Here is a 21,227-nt window from a genome sequence, read left to right as displayed (position 1 = left end):
ACATAGCAAAGGTGAAATGCTGGTACATTGATAACCGATGTAACTGCCAGAGCCCGGCTGCTGTGGCCGAGCGGTTCTAGTCCGGAACGACGTTGCTGCTACGGTCGCAGACTCGAATCCTGCTTAGGGCATGGATGTGTGTGATGTCCTTAGGTTAGTTAGAAACCTAATTAAGTAGTTCTAAGTCTAGGGGCCTGATGACCTCAGCTGTTAAGTCCCACAGTGCTTAGAGCCATTTGAACCATTTTTTGAACTGCCAGAGCGCTGAATGCAAGCATTTAAATGTGGATGCATTGTATTGTACAGTATCCGGATGTCGGTTTGTGGGATGAAGCTGTACTTGGCCATCAGTACGGGGTTAGTTAAGACCGATTGTGAATGACACTGGACTTGTCAGCCGATAACGTCCCATATATGCACGACTGGAGACAGGTCTACTGATCGAGCAGGACAGGGCAGTTTGTCGACGCTATGTATAGCACGCTGGTTTAAACACCACTATACGGGCAGGCGTTATCCTGTTGGAATATATCATTTGGAAAGCTGTTCATGAATGGCAGCTCAATAGGACGAACCATCAGACGTACAGCTTTGCAGTCAAGGTGCGTTATATAACCACAAGAGTGCTTCTGCTGTCATACGAAATCGAACCCCAGGCCATAGCTCCAGATGTAGGTCCAGGGTGTCTAGCACGCAGATAGGTTGTTTGCAGGTTTCAACTGCCCTCTTTCTAGGCAATACGTAGCCATCACTGGCAACAAGGCTGGTCCAGATTTCATCAGATAACGTGACAGAGCTGCACCCTGCCTTCGAATGAGCTCTTGCTTGAAACCACTGAAACCGCAAATAGCGGTGGTTTGTGGTCAATGGAATACACGCAGCAGGGCATCTGGCTCGGTGCTATCCGTGAAGTAAGCGATTTGTAACGGAGTTGTCACTGAAGTAACCGACCTGGAACAGTTCATTGTGTTACTGTGGTTCCAACTGCTGCTCACACTGCTGCTGCAGATGCAGTACTATTCACCAGATCCCTACGAGGAACAGAATAGTCTTCCCAGTCCTCTTGCGACCATATGTTCTCCTGACCACTCCTGCCAGTAATCATGTAGAGTGACTACATTCCTGTCAAGCCTTTGTGCAGCATCCTACTGCAAGACATCTTCAAAGTTAGTGGCGCCTTAAAGGCATTCTTGACTAACATCCACCCACCACCTCAAGTTTCAAAGGTAACTAATGCTTAAGACCGCTACAGCGTGTATTAAAATCAAACCTGATTTTCATCCTCATAGTGGCGCTACCAGCGCCGCTTCTATGCGAATCGGACAAAATTTGAAGAGACGTCATCTTTGAGGGGTATAACAACGCCAATCAACTTTCGTTCATGTTGGTGTTGTATTTATTATGAATGGTCTGAGTGTGACAGAATGCTTATAACATTTATTTACTTAAATATTGTTGTAATAAATTAGATTAGTGCGGCCGGCCGAAGTGGCCGTGCGGTTAAAGGCGCTGCAGTCTGGAACCGCAAGACCGCTACGGTCGCAGGTTCGAATCCTGCCTCGGGCATGGATGTTTGTGATGTCCTTAGGTTAGTTAGGTTTAACTAGTTCTAAGTTCTAGGGGACTAATGACCTCAGCAGTTGAGTCCCATAGTGCTCAGAGCCATTTTGAAGATTAGTGCGGGAAGTCTTCAAGTTGAGTCAAGTCTCCTCTGCAAAACCTAAGAATGACGTATTTTTGGCAGGGACGGCCTTCAGCCAGTGGTGATGCAGGTAGTGCCCAAGAAATTCACAGTGCCGTAGACACTGGCGAGCAGATTGATGCCGTATTCCTGGACTTCAGGAAGGCATTTGATACGGTTCCGCACTTACGTTTAGTGAAAAAAATACGAGCTTACGGAATATCGGACCAGGTTTGTGATTGGATTCAGGATTTCCTAGAAGAAAGAACACAACATGTCATTCTTAACGGTTCAAAATCTGCAGATGTAGAGGTAATTTCGGGAGTACCGCAGGGAAGCGTGATAGGACCTTTATTGTTTACAATATACATAAATGACTTAGTTGACAACATCGGTAGCTCCGTGAGGCTATTTGCAGATGACACGGTTGTCTTCAAGAAAGTAGCAACATCAGAAGACTCGTACGTACTCCAGGAGGACCTGCAGAGGATTAATGCATGGTGCGACAGCTGGCAGCTTTCCCTAAACGTAGATAAATGTAATATAATGCGCATACATAGGGGCAGAAATCCATTCCAGTACGATTATGCAATAGGTGGTAAATCATTGGAAGCGGTAACGATCGTAAAATACTTAGGAGTTACTATCCGGAGCGATCTGAAGTGGAATGATCACATAAAACAAATAGTGGGAAAAGCAGGCGCCAGGTTGAGATTCATAGGAAGAATTCTAAGAAAATGTGACTCATCGACGAAAGAAGTAGCTTACAAAACGCTTGTTCGTCCGATTCTTGAGTATTGCTCATCAGTATGGGACCCTTACCAGGTTGGATTAATAGAAGAGATAGACATGATCCAGCGAAAAGCAGCGCGATTCGTCATGGGGACATTTAGTCAGCGCGAGAGCGTTACGGAGATGCTGAACAAGCTCCAGTGGCGGACACTTCAAAAAAGGCGTTACGCAATACGGAGAGGTTTATTATCGAAATTACGAGAGAGCACATTCCGGGAAGAGATGGGCAACATATTACTACCGCCCACATATATCTCGCGTAATGATCACAACGAAAAGATCCGAGAAATTAGAGCAAATACGGAGACTTACAAGCAGTCGTTCTTCCCACGCACAATTCGTGAATGGAACAGGGAAGGGGGGATCAGATAGTGGTACAATAAGTACCCTCCGCCACACACCGTAAGGTGGCTCGCGGAGTATAGATGTAGATGTAGATGAACACCAATGCATCAAGTGAAGAGAGACCTTTTTCGGATGGTGTGCTCAAGGACGCGATTCTTGGCACCTTGGGGTGAGTTCTTGAAGAAGGGACACCTGCCTATGGTATCGAGCGGTATTTGATCGTGTAGGTGATAGATTCTGGGCAGTGAACGATTGTTGCAAGACTTAACTTTCAAGACACTTTTACGTTACTGCTCGAAGATGGACACTTCTGCGTTCATTCTGGGAGAAGGCAGGTCTCCCTGAGGTGACTTCATTATTTGGTTGTGTAGGTTCTGGACTTTGAACGGCCGCATTACCCAACTGAAAACAAACAGAGTTGTATCTCGTGTATTTTGTAAAGCTGAACACAGAATTATTTGCGCTGATGAATATTTCTACATCTACATCTATATCTACATTTATACTCCTCAAGCCACCCAGCGGTGTGTGGCGGAGGGCACTTTACCTGCCACTGTCATTACCTCCCTTTCCTGTTCCACTCGCGTATGGTTCGCGGGAAGAACGACTGCCGGAAAGCCTCCGTGAGCGCTCGAATCTCTCTAATTTTACATTCGTGATATCCTCGGGAGGTATAAGTAGGGGGAAGCAATATATTCGAACCTCATCCAGAAACGCACCCTCTCGAAACCTGGACAGCAAGCTACACCGCGATGCAGAGCGCCTCCCTTGAAGAGTCTGCCACTTGAGTTTGCTAAACATCTCCGTAACGCTATCACGCTTACCAAATAACCCTGTGATCATGAAATGAACTTAGTTTTCGCACATCTTAGATGGCTATTTAGCCTGGAGATTCTGCTACCTTTCTTTTACCGCTCTCAACAAGGCTTACAGCATTTTTGCCTGTATTGTAATCGGATATTGTAGGACCACTTTCCGTTAATCTGAGCTTTACTTTCTTGAATAATCGTTATTCAGCGTAATTCTCTGTCGTCCACATCAATTACAGACGTTAGAATAGAACACTTTGTATTAATTATTCATTTATCTTTTACTTTATTTGCCTGTTTATTTCATTAACCGGCAATTCTAGCCAGTACCTAGACTATATGACCATGATTACAGCTTCACGTTACTAATAGCAGGCAGATAGCCGCTGGACATGAAAGCAGACGTGTGCTGCTCGACTGTATGGCTACAATAAGCTGTTCTTTTTTAAAGAGAGTCTAGTGTGGACCGTCATTCGCTGTATCGTTATCGTGAAACTGCACAAGACCTATTACGAAATTGTACCTCTTCACGGCGAAGTGATCTCACACGGTATTATGACAAAGTGATTTTAGAAGCTTAAAGATGGTCGAACGAATCATGATGAGTAGAGGACCAGTAATCAATTATACTGACACTTTTGTGAACGAATCGGACGCTCTAGTCGTGAATATTATGGGTGAACTACATTAAAAACGTTCCAAAAGTTGGCGAAACCGACTGGATTTAAAAATATTTTGTGTTCGATGTGTTCGAGAACTATCTAGCTAAGAAACGATCTATAGATGCTTCGGGAATTTTCTCCCCTCGTGACTGAGACGGACAAAAATCCGTAGATTCTATTTTGAAGGGGGTATAAAAATCGAATCGACGCAGTGGTGGCATAATGGCTTCCTGCAATAAAAAAAAATCCTAGAGCGATAGTCTATACAAGGAATCATAGAGACTTTCTTACGGAACTGTGAAGGAGTTATACTGATCGGTTTTCTGAATACGTGTCAATTAAAACGCCTACATAAAATTCAGAATCTTAGTGGGCTTCGTCCATTCATTCAACATTAGAAGATGGAGTGGCTACGCGATAACGCTCAGTATGGCTAGGCCGTAGCGGGCGGCATCAAACCAGTCAGAAGGCTGATGACACAAAAAAAAGGGTTAGGCTCCACATCTCATGTCGAACGGTGGGATTCTTTTGCAATTTTTCATTGGTGTATTTTGTACCTTCCTAGCCCTACCACGATATAGCACCAAGTGTCTTCATTGCTTTGAGGGAACACATGACCCTGTTTCTCAGCAGATAATAAGTTGAAAAATGAATTATACGTATGTTCAGGAGAGTGAGAGGCAGAGATATGAGGAAGGGAAGAAACGCTGATATTCTAGTTCATCCAATTCTTCAAGCATAATGGTCAATCTTATGGGTCATTTTAGTTTCATAAATAAATATAAATATGTCTACGAAATATGTCGTAAGTTTATTACGAGTTCCCAATGAATAGAAGGTTCCAAAAAACATCTCTTCCTTTGATCCAGTCCGTCAAGGACTCCAGATCTACGAGCAATACTAAAGAACAGTTGCACATCATGCACTTCTATATTAGCAGTCTACTTCATAAGGAAAAGATTGGGGAGATAGATATGTGACTTATACGAGAGCTCTTCGGAAAGTAAGATCCGATCGGTCGCGAAATGAAAACCACCTCTCTGCACCTGTCGTGGCGTTCTACAAAGTTTCCAGTACCCTCGTCACAGAAAGCAGCCGCGTGTGCTTGACGCCAATTCTCTACGCTGGTCTGCCTCTGGTTGTTTGTGCCATAATGTTGTCTTCGTAGCCAGCGGTTCATGTGAGCAGAGATGAACAGCGGAAAGAGCCAATTAACTGTGACTGATGAAACACTTCCCATGGAAAACACTGTAGGAGCGTCTTCCTTGCCCCTGCAGAATGAGGCTGAAAATTGTCTTGAAGATAGAAACGCATGACATATACGTTATGTGGGGTGCACAGCCTCAGGCGAAATATCTCACTAGATCCGCATACTTGTAGGGAGACACTGTTGTTTTATGCATTTCTGCGAGATCACTTTGCTCACTGAACTGAAAAGAGCGACGTTAAGCGATCGACAGGCACACTAAAGACACTGCCCAACACATCTGTGCAAAGTTCCATCGGATTTAAACAGTGGTTTCCATTTCGCGTCTTATCGGACCTTACTTTCCGAATACTCCTCGTATTAGAAACGCAAAGATGTCAACACACTTTAGTATAAATTGTTCAGACAAGCATCTCGAACCATGTGGAATTTTAGGGGAGTTTTATCCGTTGCAGGTAACTGTACATGTTACTAATCTGTACATCAGGACGTTTCACAGTTTTCTAATCGTTCCTAGTGTGCATTGGGTTCTTGAACACTAAAAAACAAAAGGATACTGTTTCCTGGTGATTTTAATGTCGATTTTATTATTACCTCGTACAACATATCTTTTCGTTAGCAAGAATGTCATTCAACTTAATTCTTACATCCAGTTATCTGATTATGATTACTAGTAGTAAATCTGTGGGGCTTCTGTCTCATTCCTCAGCACTGGAACTAGAGGACTTCGGGACCAGGTGAGAGCCATTTGCCAACATTTGGGTGTTGTTTAGATGCAGGGATAATGCTCTCACAATCGAAGGTGGCGCTGGTGGGAAATTTAAAATATGCAAAATGGCAGTGGCGGTAAATTTTGAAAAATATTAAAGATGGAAGTGCTGGTAAATTTATTTCTTTTCGTCTTTTTTTAAATGAAACAGCCAGTCGTAACGCTGTACTTTACTAACCATTAAAATGACTCAACAAATCAATGTGTAACTGCCATGTTGAATAGTATCTGAACGACCTGAATTTTTTATCAAAAATACATACGGGCGCTAGCGAAGACACACACACACACACACACACACACACACACACACTCACACACACACATTGGCATACATCTGAGGGATTATGCACACAATCCCAGACTTGAGAGCAGCTGATGTCGGGATGAACAAGAAAGAGAGAGAGAGAGAGAGAGAGAGAGAGAGAGAGAGAGAAAGAGAGCTTTGGGAACTTAGCAATAGATGTCACACACACCTGGTTAAGCCAACAGTGTCTAGAGCGAGGTGACATTGTGACATGAGATATGGCATGAAGAGGCTGCCGTCAACGCAGATGAGCCAACAGGCATAGTAGCTTACTGCACTGCAACTGCACGACCTTGGATCTCTTTACGGACTCAAGCATAAACAAATTCACTCAAAGTTTTTATGCCCTTGCAAACAATTATATGACAAGTTTTTAACATTGAATTGGAATCTGAGACAATTAAAGCTAGAACTACTTATAACACCAATCAGACTTATAACGAGTCTGCGCTAGGGCAAAAATTTTTGTCTTCCCGCAGAATGTCTGTTATCTTCTCCTGATAACAATAACTTCCACTGTTCCGCAGTTGGAGACTGCCCTTGCAAACAATTATATGACGAGTTTTTAACATTTAATTGGAATCTGAGACAATTACAGCTAGAACTACTTATAACACCAATCAAACTTTTATAACGAGTCTGTGCTAGGGCAAAAGTCATTGTCTTCCAGCAGAATGTCTGTCATCTTCTCCTGATAACGATAACTTCCACTGTTCCGCAGTTGGAGACTACTTGACCGTTGAAATAACTTGTTGAACAGTAGATGGTGACATTACCACTTACATTAACAAATCTCATATTAATTGTTTTATGTTTGTTAGTGGCATTAAGTTTATCCGTTACAAAGATTCCTGTACAGTGAATCAAATTGGTTCAAATGGCTCTGAGCACTATGGGACTTAACAGCTGAGGTCATCAGTCCCCTATATCTTAGAACTACTTAAACCTAACTAACCTAAGGACATCACACACATCCATGCCCGAGGCAGGATTCGAACCTGCGACCGTAGCGGTCGCGCGGTTCCAGACTGAAGCGCCTAGAACCGCTCGGCCACTCCAGCCGGCTACAGTGAATCGATTAAACTTCTTCACCCTTAAGAGTTCTATTGAATTGCTTGGCAACTGAGGCTTTCAAAGTAGTCAAACAATGAGCAGTGATTCTGCATAAGCCGCTTGAAATGATCCTTAAGTAGCGATCTCAGGCTACAAAAACAAAAAATAAATGAAGTATGAAAATCTCAAACGCTCTTCCAAAGCACGTGAGAAGCTTTCCTTAACTCGAAAAATATGTCTTCCTCTAGCAGTGTGCATCAATGACTTATTTCCACTAATGGCTGTCCACTATTATTGGCTATTTTTCCGCTTTTTCTGGAAGTAATTTTTTTCGTATTTTTGCTAACTCGACAAAAAAGGCGTTTGTGGTTGCACATAGGACTACGAGAAATCTCTAAGTGTGTCATATTTCAATGCTACATGCCTGAAGCCTTCGCCTCCTCACCTGGGAGCTGCACAATAAACAAAATTCCGAAAATGCTTTACTTTTATGAGAATAATTCATTTCGTGGTGAAATTAACATGCTTACGTGGCACACGAGCTTCCTGCTCTGGAAATCAAAAAGCCAATCACTTTCCCTGTCACCTATGAACTATCGCCGTTGTGACCAGTTATATATTTTATGCTTTTTAATAACGTCGTGATGGAGAAGACGTACTGTTGTTGAAGGCAAACACGGAACATCCTGAAGAATTATCCCAGTTGGCACGTCTTTTTCCCATTTCCATAATACTCGCGGTGGCAAGCGAAGGTCAGCAACTTCCTAAATTTAAGAGGCAGAGTACACTATCCTTGCAGTTTTGTTCTAACGTTGAGTGAGAAAGAGTGTTTGTCGTAACCAAAGCCATAATACAGGTATCAATTCATTACGTTTCACGGCTTCTGCTAACATACTACTGATTACACAGAATCACTGTAACCCCTGCTTTCGTATCACATAGTTGGAAATTTTGAAATTTGTGGTAAGGTCTTATGGGACCAAACTGCTGAGGTCATCGGTCCCCAAGCCTACACGCTACTTAATCAAACTTAAACTAACTTACGCTATGGACAACACACACACCCAAGTCCGAGGGAGGACTCGAACCTCCGACGGGGGAGCCGCACGGACCGTGACAAGGCACCCTAGACAGTGTTGCTACCCCGCACTTCTCCACACAGTTGTTAAGGATTTTAAGCACATTATTTTTTAATAGTTGAATAAAATCATGGATTACGGGTAATATTGTAAGTTGGCTCTTTAGGTTTTTATGTTGGTAACGCCACGTAGCGCTCTATATGAAAATCACTGACTGTGCTGTGTGCAGTCTGTGGCTGGTTTGCATTGTTGGAATTTGCTATTGTAGTGTTGTGCAGTTGGCTGTTAACAGCACGTAGCGTTGCGCAGTTGGAGGTGAGCCGCCAGCAGTGGTGGATGTGGGGAGAGAGATGGCGGAATTTTGAGAGCGGATGATCTGGACGTGTGTCCATCAAAGTAAATTTGTAAGACTGGATGTCATGAACTGACATATATTGAACACTATTAAGGTAAATACATTGTTTGTTCTCTATCAAAATCTTTCATTTGCTAAGTATGTCTATCAGTAGTTAGTGTCTTCAGTAGTTAGAATCTTTTATTTAGCTGGCAGTATTGGCGCTCGCTGTATTGCAGTAGTTCGTGTAACGAAGATTTTCGTGAGGTAAGCGATTCATGAAAGGTATAGGTTATTGTTAGTCAGGGCCATTCTTTTGCGTTGCGCAAAAAATATTGTGTGTCAGTTTAGTGTTGATCAGAATAGGTAAAGAGCGAAATGCCTTACTACGTTCAGTTTTGCTCAGCTGTTTGAAAATCAAATAATGTAAGAGGTTTATCAGCACAGTCATTCATAAATTTTTCTAAGGGGATGTTTCAATCTTAATCATTCGCTAAACTATTAAAGCCTATTGTCATATTTTTTTATGTTCCAGATGGTTAGAAATTATACATTATACAATAAAATTAAACGATCACTTTTTTGAAACCTCTTAATTTTCTCAAACTGCAACGCAGAAGTTCGAAATTTGGCTCAATGGTGCCTAAAATCTCCCTCCGTAATGGTGAAACTACGTGATCTTCTCCGACGTCAGCTGGAAACACACAAAGTTTCGATACACTTGTAAAAACAAGGTCTTAGCTCAAAAGTTCATATGACATGTAAAGTGTGTTAATGATGCCGTATTGAGACCAAATTGCACCACCATTCTCCCAGCGAATCCTTTGGACGCGTTACACGACGGGAAGATCGTCACGACCCCCAGCCTCCTTATCCACATTTCACCACTTCTTTCATCTCCGATGGAGGTCAGAACCAGGACACCCAACATAGAAATCACGCGGTTTTCTTGAGTGTGGCGGAGGAAAACGTTTCAGATGCGCTGCCGCTCAGAATCTGTAGGATCTTGCCTACAGGATGCAGCATTTTCGGAATGCTATACAACAATTAAAACAAAAAAGATTAGTAGTTTTATTTCCATAAAACGGTTGACAATACTTAACTTTGGAGATTTACAAGTAGTAGTCGCAAACGAGGGCGACTTGCAATATAATTTAGATTCTTTGATATGTGAACTGTTCAGGCAAGTTGGCACACGTGCCTGATAACTAACGTCCGCGATCTGAGCGGCCGAGGCTAGTAGGAGCGTCGCTTATATCCGCGACGCCGTCCAGTTCTGACCACCATTGGCCACTGTTTCCAACCTTCTCTGCTCTTGCGTTCTGCATCGTCCTCGTTCCGGCGCGTGTGGTTGCGCCTGAACATTCCCTCCTCTCCCCCCCCCCCCCCTCCCTCACCCCAAAAGCGACGGACCGTCGTCGTGTATGGAGTGCGACCACGGCGGGGGATGCAGGAGCGTGGACGCTCTGATAGACCGGAAGCTTCCAGCCGTACCCCGCCATGCGGCCTGCACTCTGGCGGAAACGTCCCCCGGAAAACGACCAGAAGGGTACGCATCCACCTCCAGCTGCCATGAACCAGGTGAAGAAGGTGGCGAATGCTGCGGTGTGGGTGGGTGAGTCCAGCTCCATCGGGAGGACAGAGTTGGTGGAGGAAGCGAAGGCTCCGTCTCCATGGACTCGTCCCGCGGTGTCATGCTGACACCTTCTGGCGGCTGCTGTAGCTGCACTGCCCTCTGAACCGCCAAATCTGGGGGAAGAGAGACTCAAAGATCATCGTGTATGTAACAGAGGCGAAGCTAATTTTGATGACGGCGCAGCAAACCATCTAGACGTGACACAAGATACATGAAAGCGCCCAGTCAGCGGACTAACTATCCTCGCGCCCACCGTCTGCTGCCGCTAAAATCCCAGTAAAAGACAATATCGTGCCGCGCGAAGCGATACTTGTGGTCTTCCTGCAGCGCCAGATCCTGACGAGCGTAGACCAGTGTGCGATGGCGGCCGTGAAGCAATTCCGCCGGCAATGGTCCATATCGTGGGTACGAACGATACGAGGCAAGAAACAGTTGCAAGGCTTGATTCCTGGTGTGTGCGGAGCGAAGTTTAGCCATCTGCTGCTTAAAATGTTCTGACAAAAAGCTGCGCTTCACCGTTTGACAGTGGATGGAACAGTGCACTATGCCATTGCGTTCACAAAATGTTTCTAATTCATGTGACGTTAACTGAGGGCTGTTGCCTGACACTATTATTGCAGGTTAGCCTTCTAGACAAAATATCGATGACAACAAGTGAGCCGGCCGGAGTGGCCGAGCGGTTCTAGGCGCTACAGTCTGGAACCGCGCGATCGCTATGGTCGCAGGTTCGAATCCTGCCTCGGGCATGGATGTGTGTGATGTCCTTAGGTTAGTTAGGTTTAAGTGGTTCTAAGTTCCAAGTGAATTGTGGTTCAAATGGCTCTGAGCACTATGGGACTTAACTACTGAGGTCATCAGTCCCCTAGAACTTAGAACTACTTAACCCTAACTAACCTAAGGACATCACACACATCCATGCCAGAGGCAGGATTCGAACCTGCGACCGTAGCGGTCACGCGGTTCCAAACTGACGCGCTTAGAACCGCACGGCCACACTGGCCGGCTCAAGTGAATTGTGATTCAAATGGATCAAATGGCTCTGAGCACTATGGGACTTAACAGCTGAGGTCATCAGTCCCCTAGAACTTGGAACTACTTAAACCTAAATAACCTAAGGACATCACACACATCCATGCCCGAGGCAGGATTCGAGCCTGCGACCATAGCTGTCGTGCGGTACCAGACTGTAGTGCCTAGAACCGCTCGGCCACTCCTGCCGGCAATTGTGCTACGTGGCGTTGTCGAGCTCATTGACACAGCCAAAGGAAACTTGCTGTATGAGTCAACCACAATTAACCAACGGGTGTTCCAAAAGGGTCCCACAAAATCTATGTGCATACGTTGCCATGGCGATTGCGACTTAGGCCAAGCAGAGAACTTTTGTGATGGAGCGTAATGATTTTCCGCCCATGCGTGACACTGACGTCATCTGTTCTATTTGGGCGTCCATGCCCTGCCAAGTACAGTGTCGACGCGCTAACAAACAATCGCCCAGTGTCCTTGGTGAAGTAACTGCAACACTTCTTTTTGCAAAGCTTTAGGTATCAACACACGTGACTATCCACTGTCATTCTGAACAAGAATTAGACCTTTCTGTACAGCGAGGCTATGCCGACGTCCAAAGTATCGGCCCACTAGAGAGTTCTTCACGCCATTCACTGAATGAGGCCAAGACTTGCCAAGATACTAGAGCAAAATGTTCAAATCGCAATCAGCTTCCGAGACCTGTGCAATTTTCATACAGTTCAGCGGAAAAGACTGAAGCAATTCAGAATCCTAAGCATCGATGTGATCCCAAGATGCAGCAGAAGCGTCGCAGTCTGTATCAGGGCCAATCGGAAGGCGTGAAAGTGCGTCCGCTTTACCATGTTGAGCCGTCGGACGATACCCAATCTCGTGTTGCTATTGAGACAACAAAGCTCATTCCTACAGGAACCTGTTTCATCGGATGGAACAAGCACTACAAAGGCTTGTGATCCGTTACTAAGTAGAATTTTCTGCCATACAAATAGTGGTGAAATTTGGTGACACCACATACAATAGCCAAAGCCTCTTTTTCAATTTGTGAGCTTTGAGCAACACTTTAGATGCGAAACCAATAGGTCTGTCTGTATCACCAATTCTGTGCGAAAGCACTTTACCGATTCCGCCAGCTTGCAATGCAACTGGTTTGTACGCATCAAAGTGAGCTAAGCAGCGATCACTGAGCAATGCATCTTTAAGTTTTTGAAAAGCTGCTTGGCACTCATCTGTCCAAACAAAGGGAACATTCATGCGACGCAAGCGAAACAATGGAGCCGCGATTTGTGCATCATTCGGTACGAACCGAATATAATAGTTCACTTTCCCTAAAACTGCCGGCCGAAGTGGCCGAGCGGTTCTAGGCGCTTCAGTCTGGAACCGCGCGACCGCTACGGTCGCAGGTTCGAATCCTGCTTCGGGCGTGGATGTGTGTGATGTCCTTAGGTTAGTTAGGTTTAAGTAGTTCTAAGTTCTAGGGGACTGATGACCTCAGCTGTTAAGTCCCGTAGTGCTCAGAGCCATTTGAACCATTTTTTTCCCTAAAACCGACTGCAGTTCTGTGATATTGCGAAGAACCGGCTAATCTCGTATGGCTAACAATGCGACTGCAGGGGATGTACAACTTGACTATCGATGACATGACCAAGATTCTGCAACTCAGGTTTTTAAAAAAAATCACACTTGTCCAATCTACACTTTAGTCCTCCATCAGGCAACACACGAAATAAAGCACGTAAATCTGCAATATGTTCTTCATGTGTAGGACCTGCTACTACAATGACGTCCAAATAGTTCGAACAGATTGGCACTTGTGCAGTCAGCTGTTACAAATGCAGTTGGAAAATGGCGGGTGTGGAAGCACTGCCAAAAGGCAAACGCAAAGCCCAAACGAGTATTTACTATAGACACATTTTGAGATTCTTCATCGATCGGTATTTGAAGATAAGCGACGGGCAAACCAAATTTTGAAAAGAAGCATCCAGCGTCTAATTTGTCCATGAGATCCTCTGGGCGTGGCAGTGGATAAGTATCAACGACAGTTTGTGGGTTGACTTTAGCCTTAACGTAAACACAGAGGCGAATGCGACCTCAAGGTTTGGGGAGCAAAACCAGTGGACTGGCCCACTGACAAGTGCCATAATTCAGCTGTCTTGCAATTCTTTAAGTTCAGCAGCGAATTTGTCCCGTAACGCAATGCGAACATGTCTGGCAACGCAAAATTTCACCTCAGCATTGTCTTTCAGCGTAATATGTAATAGGTGTACCTAAACCTTCAGAAAAAAGGTCCGGAAATTCTTTTAGCTGGCTAGCTACACTGTCTTTGGCACTTAATACAGACACTAGGCGCTCCAGTCTGGAACCGAGCGACCGCTACGAGCGCAGGTTCGAATCCTGCATCGGGCACAGATGTGTGTGATGTCCTTAGGTTAGTCAGGTTTAATTAGTTCTAAGTTCTAGACGACTGATGATCTCAGAAGTTAAGTCGCATAGTGCTCAGAGCCATTTGAACCAGTTATAAGAGTCGAGGGACATGAAAGGGAAGCAGTGGTTGGAAAGGGAGTGAGACAGGGTTGTAGCCTCTCCCCGATGCTATTCAATCTATATATTGAGCAAGAAGTAAAGTTTCGCTTCGGTCTCTTTTCTATATGTTTTGTTTTACTATTACTCGCGTAACAACTAATGTATGAGATAAAATATGTTACTACGAAAAGATACTCGAAATACCTTTTAGTGATGCTGTGCTATGCCTTTCTTTGGATCATTAATTTTCAACAAAACAAAATATATTATGTTCTTATTGTTCTGGATCTGGCTTTCTATTAAAGGAACATTTTTTCGTTACTGTAACTCACCATACAGTTCAACATATCTTCCTTACTTTATAGTTATTGAAAAGGTTAATGAATATTACTTCGTTATCAATACTGTTGTTACAGTACGCAATGATTGTTCAACATCATAATTTTGCAGTGGATTTTTGTTAACAGTAAAACAACAATAAGTACCACGACTAACACGAGAATATGAGACTATTATCGGAGAAAAAAGATGTTTTAACTATAAGGTTGCCAGACCAGAACTACGCACAGCAAGATTTCTTTTATGTTATGAAAGTAAATTATCTTTTTGCACTGTTAGTAATATATTTTCAGCAGCCCGCGTCAACCTGTAAAACACATCATAAAATCTGCTGCTCTGCTCTGCAATTCCGAAAGCTGAAAGAAATAATTTTACTTCACTATTACCTGCCCGCTTCTTTGCAGTATGATAGATTTTATTTAATACAATTTGAATGCGCCGCGGCAACGGCTCGTTCGTTCGTAGCGCAGCTCTGCACCACGGATAATATTTAAATAACTGAAAATGTCTTAAAGGGATGGGATAAAATACCAGGCAAGCTTATTACAAATCATAATGCAAGGTTCCACTAGGTAACTCTATTCAAAACATTTAAACAGTTTGATTAATTACACACCTTTTCAAAACCTTACTTAATGGCGTCCCTCTTACAAACTTGACAAAAGAATGCTACGCGAGCGTACAATATAACGTCACAGGCTATCCTACTCACGTAACTCCAAGAAGACGACAGAGAAATTAATGTTTGTTCTGTATTATTTATACTAGTCACTCATTCTCATCTTTGTTTGATATTTATCGTCTGTGGCGGTTTCAGTACTCGCCGACACAGATATTATCTAAAATAAATAAAAAAAAACAGTACATAATTTTGTACAAGAACAAAACATGATACACAATGTTTTCTCTTTATTACATAATATGTCTTTTGCTAAGAGACGTTACAATGCCCCCTGGCAGCAATTGAATAACGTTAATAATGTTCGACAATATGCTGCCACTAACGACCGTTTTGTCATTGTCTGGCAGCTTATTTGGAATATTCACTATTCACTTGTTTGCTCTCTTGCACTATAGTTCTAATCACACTCTTTATGGTTTTCTCACTCTTTGCGACGTGATCGTAAACCTAGTCCCAGGGTTGTTACAGTTTTCTGGCTCCCCCATTCGGGCTATGTGCGGTCATAAAACCTGGGAAAACTGCGCCGGAGCCATGGTCATCTCGCCTGGTTTGTTGTAAAACGCAGTCTGATTGTTCATCAAAAACGGTTGGCATTTATCAAATGTTCACAGATAACGAAGGTTATTTATGATAAAATGTTAAACTTATAGTCCCCTTGTTGAAAATGTACCTTTTACTCTCTTTCACATTCGTGGTAATATTTGTCTTCTGTGTCACACTAAAAGTCAATCATTAAATTGTTTTACAGTAGTGTAATGGATTGTCTCTACACTTACCCACGACAAATGTTCTACCATGGTATGGCATTCGTGTCAGTTTGCTTCACTAATATGACGAAAACATATAACATATATCATCGAACAAGTGAATGTTTTGAGTTTATACCCAGTAAACTAAAGAAAAACTGTTTTTCACGAAACTTCGTGTCCTATAAATCATTTTCATGTTAGTACATTAGCAGCGTAGTTGGTAATTTTCGGTTGAATGTGGACAATGTCGTACGGAGCGGGCGGTGCGAAGCAATTGTTGCGTAGCGTCGTCTGGAACGCGGCGTGCCAACGCTCGCTGGGGTCGACGACATGCTCGCCGTAACAGCGACGGCGTGCTGAGGTGGCGCCCGCGCAGTCGCGAACCGCGCCGAACCATTCACCAATGTCGGCGTGTTGCAGTTGTTTCCCGCGACCGGCTGGCTGTCGGCACGGCACTCGTCTCTGCTTCTCCGCATGGCTCCCTGTCATAACGCATGAAACAAATATTCCACAACGGTGTACTGTCTTTAAGGATACAGATTATTAGCTGTGGAAGAAAATGCAACTTGGTTAAAAGCGTTTATTGTTCAGTAAGCCGTCGTTTCGCTGGTATGCACAGGCTGTTTTGGCGTGATAACGGGTTTCTTGTGGCTTCACAAGTGAATCGCATTGTGACACTGGTATTCATGGTTCGTCACACACACGTTGTACTACACACTTTCATTTGTTCTCTCGGTCGACACGCTGCCAGAGCGTCTCTCAACACGCGAAAATGTTTCGGTTCACACACACTAAATGTTTCCGTCGAGCGATGTTTGTTCGAATCGACTCCGAACGGATCACTAACTACCGTTTTTACACACAGTAAATTTACTGTTCGTTGAGCACTGCACTATGACAGGTAGTCACTCAACACTTGACTTATACCGACGTATATATTGGTGCAGATACAACAGTCATTTTCTGTCCCTGCTACACACAATATTCCGTCCTTTCCTAGATTGTTTATGCACACAGTTTATTTTTAATGCATATCAACTGTTCTTAGCATAATCACTCTCATCTACATTGAGTCCATTGTGTTTACCATGTCATTACACACTTTTAGTACTATTACTAGGCATATATGGCTTTTTTGTAATTATTTAAAGGTGTGTGATTTTTGGTACATAGTTCTCCTTTCCTTTTTTGGTGTAGCCTGCCAGGTTATCACCCATCTAGCAAACAGATTTTACCATGTGCATGACAGCTGGACTTGGGCATATTGCTCAATAAATACTTCATTTATTATTAGTATTTTTTTAATGATCTGTCCTACAGGACCACAGTGTAGTTTCCGCGTTGATTGACTTGATTCGCGTACCGCGTAATTAATATTCAAGGACGTGTACCGAGTACACGGGCTTCAATTGAAGCATCGATACATACAAAGCGTAGGTTACACGGAACGGGTTTGTTTTTGATTGAATTCTGCTCCAGTGTCGTTCTCAGATCACTAATGGCAGTAAACGTTACATCACATAATTGTTTCCTACTACAAAGTCAATTTTTGGCCAGTAGAGACTCTCTCTCAGGGTTCCTTAATTCTACCACAATTACACCTGTTACATTACTATATGAGATCTCATCATTAATTGTACTTACTTACTACAAATGAAAAATGATTCAAGAAATTAATCATTATTTTATCAACCAAAAAATTCTTCATTGCTTGATGAGCATATAGTATTTTAATGACACTAATTGTCTGTAAACAAAGTCTTCAATTTGCAAGCTATTGCTCAGTTTACTGATTCTACTTTCATGCTGTGCTTAGTTATTTATGTTTTACTTCCTGAAAATTTTAAATACACACAAATTCGTTCTTAAAGCTAACGTACTTATACTCTAAAACACAACTGAAATCTTCTCATAACTGCTACTAATTACATCTGATAGGTTACTGAATAAATAATTTTACTATCCCACTCTAACATCTTTCAAATCTCTTTAGCCACTACTTCCCTCCTCGACCAAGGGATGGAGTAAGATGCGCGACAGTATGTTTTGTGGGGCATCACCTCTATGTGATAGTGGTACCCCTTGATCATTCCTGGTCGGTCGGTAAATACAATGGTATATTCCGGTAGCAGCTGCGTCAACTGTTGCTTTTGTATGTTGCTTAAACTTTCAGATTCCTGTACTTTGGTTTGAAATGCATCAACATTTGTTTCAGAATTTCTATCTTCAATACTAGGATAATAGAGATCTGCCACATGTGAATAATCATCGAGGTGTAGTACCCAGGGGTTCCTACATTTGATATTTATTCGGTTGCAACATGGCACAAGTACCTCCTTCGATTTCACCATAGACAACTCAATCCTTCTACCTTTATTAACTATGCTTAGTTTTCCCGAGGAGAGGTCGATCACTGCGTCCCTCTCACGGAGAAAATCTACTCCCAGAATGCAGGCCACCTTTAACCCTTTAACAATGAGGAACGAGCTCACTATGGCTTCGCCCTCCTTACAAATCTCCACCTGCACCTGGTACTTAACTAATTGGCTCTGTGCACTTATAGCTCCAGACACCTTGCAATTATTAACCGGGAAAGTCGGTATGCTACGTCCTTTCCCCAGCGCTTTAAACAATTCTGTACTCATTACACTCACTGAGGCACCTGTGTCGATGATTATATTCACGGCAACATCATTGATTTTCGCTTCTATTATGGCTTGCACATTTTCGTTGCCATCTTTCTTACATTCATGCGGTTCGGTCAATAGATCTTTATTACTGATACCGTCGTTGTATCGCAGCATATGTATTCCAGGTGTATTATTGTCATTCGTGTTGCTCTCACTCCACCCCTCGGCCAGCGATGGAGAGCATATCGTGGCCGATTCTAGTTTGTTGGATGACTTGCTTGCGAGGTACTTGGACGGCTATTGTCCGCGACCTCTACTATGTGTACGTTTTGATTTGTAGGCCGCCACGACTGTGCAATAGGCGCGTTTTGCAGTGGTGGTCTGTTGTTATCGTACCGTCATTACCTTGCCGTTCTGGGCTTGGTCGCTGATTCTGATTCCAATTTCGATTCCTGTCCCTGTAATTGCTATGCCACTGACCTCGCGCGTTTTTCCAGCGGTTGGTCCCTGGCAGTCCGGAATCGTACCGGTCGTCAAATCGACGCTTTTTTATTATGGGACGGTTGACCATACCCGTTCTGACTTCTACCATTATTACAATTTTGCGAGTGCTCTTGCCGCTTGTTACCACCCCCACCATTCCATGGTTGTGGTTTTGTGCACTATTATTTCTGTCATGTTTACACCCTGATCCATTATTCCGCGAGTGATCACACGCTGCTTTTGCGTCTTCCTGGATTAAGTCTATTGAATCTAGAACAGACAGGAAATGTTCCATGTCGTTCTCTGATACGTGTATTAGTTTCTCTTTGATAAGAATTGGTAAATGTGATTTTAGGAGTCTTATTATGTCTCTTGGTGAGACAGGCTCATCCCAGTACCGCGTCTTGTTTATATACTTCTCGAAATACCGTCTCAGATTCCCAAGACGGGGTGAGTACGGTTCGCGATTGTATACTTCTTTTCTTAGCCGCTCTTGTATACAAGGCGACCAGTATTTGGAAAAAAACGCCCTGTCGAACTGTTCCTACGTCATGCAGCTGTCTGCTACTTCCGTAGCCCACAACGCTGCATCACCCTGAATGTATGACATTACATATTGAATTTTCTGTGCTTCGTTCCACACACTAGGCGAGATATCTTTAAAGCTTTTTGTGAATACTACTGGGTGTACTGACTTCCGTTCAGTTGTAAACGTTTGAAACTGCCTATTTTTGATCAAACTTTCTTCAACCAATATTTTTGGACTATACTGGTTTGCTCCTGGGACATAGGCTGTGTGCTCCGAACCGAAGCTACAGCTCTTCGCATTATCGCCTAAAGATTCACCATTGTTGCGTCGCGTATAAGTTTGTGCGTTGCCAAAAACATTGGCTGTTGGCGACATAGTTTCATGTTCAAGATGTTTGCTGCTCTGTGCTTAACCCTTTTCCAAGTCGGATATCCGTTTGTTAATATTCACTTGCCACTGCGGAATATCCTCACTGAGTATTTGTTTGATGGTTTGCACATCGTTCTGTACTTGACTATTTACTGCGGTACTGAACGATTCGGAATCTCTATCTGCCATGGCTGCTTGTACCTTAGAATTAATAGTTTTGTCGATCTCGCTCTCCTTTGCTTCTAGCCAAGAGTTGAATTCGGTTTCAAGTTTAGTCGCTTGTTCGTTCCACTTCTGCTCTACAAGCTGTGTGGAATCTATTTCTAGCTTTTCTAATCGGTTGGCCAAGACACCTATCTCGTCTACAATGTTAGTGTTTGCTACTTGCAGGTTGTTGACCTGTACAGTCAACTCCTGCACGGCCTTAGGTATCGACTCATAATTCTGTTTCATACATGCAATCTCTTTTTTCATAATTTCTAACGATTGCACAAGTTGCTGGTCCCGCTCGGCTAACTGGCGATCTCGCTCAGCTTGCTGTACGAGAAAGATCTCAATTTTTTCGTCCTTTTCAGCTTGTTGTTGCGCAAATTTTGACTGGTAATCCAGCACTCGCTCTAATATCGCCTGAAGTGAATACCCACCAGGCAGATTACCACTCTCTGGTTCCTGATTTTCTGGGGGTGGTGCAATTTCTTTATCTACATCTCCTTGAGCACTGGTGGGCTGTGGCACCACTTCCTGTGCTTCTGCCCCCACATTTTCGCATGGTATATCCTCAAAGAGAGTACTTGTACTGCTTAATGCACCCGTTTCTACATTTCCTGCACTAACTAATGGCTGTTCCTCAGTATCCATATTGCTCGGACGTTGACTACGCAATTTAACCATATTCATAAATTACCTACTCGAACACAAGATCTGACAGTTTTGCCACTTGCACACAAAATATGTTAATTTATCTACAATGCACTGCACACTAAAAATTACTATCTACACTCAACTTTGTCCTGTCATAAATACTAACGTCAAACTACGCACACCACTAGCGATATGAGATCACTTCACTGGAGTTAAGCTTCTGCAAACAGGACAACTACACTGTAGTCTTACCTTTAATTTATCTGATCTCGGGGTTCGGCTGCCCCCCGGATTATGTAGTCGTTACAGTTTCTCAGTACTATCAGGATCGTTTCCTCTGACTCGCTTGCAGTGGTGCGTTTTTTCAT

This window comes from Schistocerca serialis, chromosome 9 (assembly GCF_023864345.2).
Source record: "Schistocerca serialis cubense isolate TAMUIC-IGC-003099 chromosome 9, iqSchSeri2.2, whole genome shotgun sequence".
In the NCBI taxonomy this organism is placed as follows: Eukaryota; Metazoa; Arthropoda; class Insecta; order Orthoptera; family Acrididae; genus Schistocerca; species Schistocerca serialis.
Note: the sequence above shows the minus strand (reverse complement) of the source record.